Below are 4,402 nucleotides of genomic sequence, written 5' to 3'. Positions count from 1 at the left end.
TCCTCCCTTCTCCTCCTCTTCCTCCTCCAACCTTGCGCCTTCCTCGTCTCTAGCTGCCGTCTTCGGGTGCTCTTGCGCAGAATGGCCTGTGTCTGAGAGCAGTGGCCTGAAATAAAACTAAGAGGGGCCTTGGGCGGCGGAGAATGCTAGCTTTGTCTCAGCTGCCATCCACACTGTCTGGAGACATGGAGGGAAGGAGCTCAAACAGAGTGTCTGATTGCAAATTAGCAGTGCCAAATGGAGCTCCCTCCTTCCACCTCCACCGAATTCAGCCCCCTCTCTCCTCTCCTCTCCTCTCCTCTCCTCTCCTCTCCTCTTTCCTCTCCTCTCCTCCCCAGGCATGTTTCTGGTTCAAATTAGCCAGAAGTATTGCCAAAGAAAGTTATTGGTTGAGTCATTGATGTGGTTAAATGTTCACCAAAAAGAAAAGTTTTTGTCAATAATTTTCTTTTAATTGATGTGAGTGTGTGATTGAGTGAGTGTATGAATAGAATGGAATGAATGATTGATGAGTATTGAGTGCAGAAGTCCATTTTGGTGATGTGACAAAAGGTTTTGGATGATAAGTGCTGAATATCATATCTATATCCATCAGCTGGACTAACTTCTCTTAACATTGAGATTGAAGTGATGTTTCACTTTGCTACAAAATTTTGATTTTCCACCACACTCGTGTCAAAGTCAAAGTCTGACAGTAGCTGCGTCTAGCGTCTATGAACTTCTGGGGTTTCGTCTTTTTTCATGTCTCTATTGATAATTGCACCCGTGGAAAATTACTTCTTCAAAAAAAAAAAGAACAGGAAAATAAAACAATTATCCTCTATTATATTATCTATTGCCCCATTGTAGCTCTTTTATGTGTTAAAACTGAAACAAAAAAATGTGCTAAAACAAAAACAAAAAAAAACCCAGCAAATAACATCACTACAGGGAGTTGGAACAGTCGCAGTTAGGCAAAGTCAGTTCAAGTCAAATTTATTTATAAAGTGCTTTTAACAAAGCTGCTTTGTCTCAGAGTGTTATAAAAAGAAACAAAAGACACACACAGATAAAAACCAAAAGAGAAGAAACACATCATAAATTTTAAGGCTTGGCACCAGTCTGCAAAAAACCACAAATGTTTTACTGAAGTGAAATATTACTATAAGGCATGCAGCTATAATGGATCATAATGTGTTAAAATGGTAGGTGTGAAAAAAGGTATGAGCCATTAAAAGCTATAATTACAGGCTTGTATCTGTATCTGTTGTGTATGTTATCTCTCTTTATGGAGCAAATTGGGACAGCTGCATAAAGGATATAATTTACTCTGGTCATTCATGTAAGTCATTATGAGCTATTATATGTGCTAATGAACAAAAATATAATTTAGAATAAATTACTACAAAAATAATGATAATTACTATCACAAATATGATAATTATGGCAAATACTGTCACTATAATTCATAATTTACTGATACCAATGAAGTTACATTTATATTGAGGCATAAAATGACTCCACTGTTATTCAGAGTGAGTTGAAATGAGTGCAGTGTGTTGGTCAGTGATAATATAACAGGACACATGACTGTTGTGTGGATTGAACCAGTGACCTTTCAGCTACAATACGGTCTTTAGACACTCTGCCATTAATACTAGTTAACACTCTACCTATGAAAATATCTGTGTATTATTATCTAAAGCCTGTGTAAGTAGTGCCACAACTTTGTATCAATAGTAATTTGACACATAAACCTTTGTTATGCTTTTCATCGGTTTGGATTACTAGCTGAAAAATAAGTTTCAGGATTTTATTTGTGTGTGTGTGTGTGTGTGTGTGTGTCCTCAGTCACATCAGGTGAGGCGGCTCCATTGACGTGAACTTGTGTCACCCTTCTAATCCCTGTAAGCTATACATGCTTAGTCCATACGCAGGCGAGCTGTAGGAACACACGCACTCACATGCACACACACACACTCACACACACACACACACACACACACACTCACTTAATCTTACTCTCCTTGCCTGTGCAGATGGATATAGGCGTCCTGCACATGGAGCAGGGGCACCGAGGGCGACCGGAATATCACCTGTCAATAAAGTTTAACCGCCACTCGACACGCTCTGCAGGTTCACACTGTGATTGGGTTTGTGCTTTGATTGCATGGAAAGTCTCATGTGAACAGAGCTGAGGCAAAATCAAATCACACACCGCCTCTAGCCTCTTTACACACAGTGAACATGAGCATGAAACTGTGGCCTATGTTTAATTAAAAAGGAGTGAATTGCTTTCTTTGTATCTTATTCATCTTAAGTGAAATAATTTCTGTTGCTTTGCAGATTAATATAACAAATCACAATCACATCGTGTGTTTTTAATGGGTGTGGTTTTTTTTTATTGTGAAACCCTGTCTGCAAACCAAATTTCCCTTAAGGGGCAATAAAGTTTTTAATTGAATTGAACTGGATTTCACAACAGAAGGCTTTTAATGAACTGGTGAATTTTATAATAATTCACCTCCTTCAGTAATTATCCACTATTTTTACATGACAGTAATTCTTTATTTTACTGAAGGTGTCTAAAGCATCCAGGGAGTGTAACTCTGCTACAAGATGGTATTAAATAATCTCAGTAACAACTCATCTATCATCTATCTATATCTGTCTATCTATCTATCTGTCGCAGTGTTTTTAACATCTTAAATGTTTTTCAGAGAGAAAAAGAGACAGAGAGAGTGAGAGAGAGAGAGAGAGAGAGAAAGACACACACACACACACACACACACACACATATACACCACACACAGGTATTGGTAGGACATGCAGAGGGAAAATAATCTTTTCTTAAGGTTAATTTTCTCATCCCCTATAGACAAACTCAAAATAAGTCTGTTTTACCCCACTGTTCCCAAACAAAACAAATGCTGCCCAATACAAAGCTGTGAATTTATATCTTATAGGCTATATAAAAATATAATATATATCTTATATTTGTATCATGGTTTATTGCCATGTACTTAAATTCAGATCCACGTCTGTCAGTTTAAGAGACTAAAAGTAGCTCCAAACTTTGTTGGCTGCTGTGGTGTTTTTTTTTTTTCTTTTTTATTGAATAACGATATGGGCCTTGAAGAGATCTGGATTGCCTTATCTCCACAACAAGATACAGCTGAATAATCTATAAAGTGTCTGTGAGGCAAATCACAGAGCTCAACAAGTCTGGGCTTGTCTTCAAGTCACCTGAGGTGCCTGACTGGAGCTTCAGAGGAGGAGGGAAAAAAATACATTCATTAACGCAGGGAAACAGGTGTAAGAGCTTCAGCTTTTCAATCCCATGTAACTGTGTTCTTTTATTAGATGGCATAAAAGCAAATGATTTCCTGTAGAGAAGGTGCAGAATGAACTCATCAGCTGTGTTTTTATGTTATTAATTAAGGCTGCTGCTTATTAGAGCTCTCTAACGCCGTCGGAGGAAGATAAAGACACATTTAGGGTATTAAGGATAGCCTTGGTCATCTTTATTTTATCCAACACGATGTCTGATGCTTGTTTGAAATGAAAAATGTTATATTAGGCTAATAAAACTTTGTGAAGCTATGTGTAAAACATGTGGCAGGTCTGCTATTACATTACACAAAGAGTTTGGAAGAAGGACCCTAACGAAAAATCACTATAATATTCTTATAATATTCCCATTGAGATATTATTGTGTGTCTGTAGTATTCTATAATGAGTTTATAGTGACCTTTTACTTTATGGCATTATATATATTTTTTATCTCCTATTTCATCACCGCATTATTCCTTTAATATTCCTGTTGGGTCTTATCTATAATTTATAGCTTCGCTGCGATATTTGCAGGCTATAATAACTCTCTACAAGGATTATAGTTATTTTTCATAAGGGCATATCGGGGAAGTTTATTCCTCTACAAAAGCAAATTGAGCTTTTTGATTTTGGGTGGAGGGTGGGTGGAGGAGGAGGGGGGCTGCCTTTAACGATCCTCTACCACAACCTAGTTTTTGCAAATATTTCAATGTGACTCTCGTCGGGTTCTTCTTTCTTTTTCTTTTTTTTTGCCTTTAGCAGACATTGAATAACCAGTGCGATAGTGCAGGCTGCAGAGCCAGGCTGGTTGTATAACGGGCTTCACCTCAGCTGAACTTGACGCATCTGGTTCATCGGCGGCGCAGGACGCACGGCGCAGTCTGCAGCCTGTCTGTCCCCACTGAACCGAGATGGATGGCCGGGGAGGGAGAGAGATGCAGAGAGAGAGAGAGAGAGAGAGAAGGGGGAAATACAACTCTTTGATGGCCCGGTAGTCACTGTCGGATACCGTGTCCCATATCTCCAAAATGAAGGCTTCTCTCTCTCTCTCTCTGTCTCTCGCAGCCTGCAAATATTGTCGCCTCTCTGT

Source organism: Centroberyx affinis, unplaced genomic scaffold (genome assembly GCF_046629955.1).
Source record: "Centroberyx affinis isolate AG114_WGS23_722 - 3 ecotype Tasmania unplaced genomic scaffold, CSIRO-AGI_Caff_v1 ptg002386l_1, whole genome shotgun sequence".
Classification (NCBI taxonomy): domain Eukaryota; kingdom Metazoa; phylum Chordata; class Actinopteri; order Beryciformes; family Berycidae; genus Centroberyx; species Centroberyx affinis.
Note: the sequence above shows the minus strand (reverse complement) of the source record.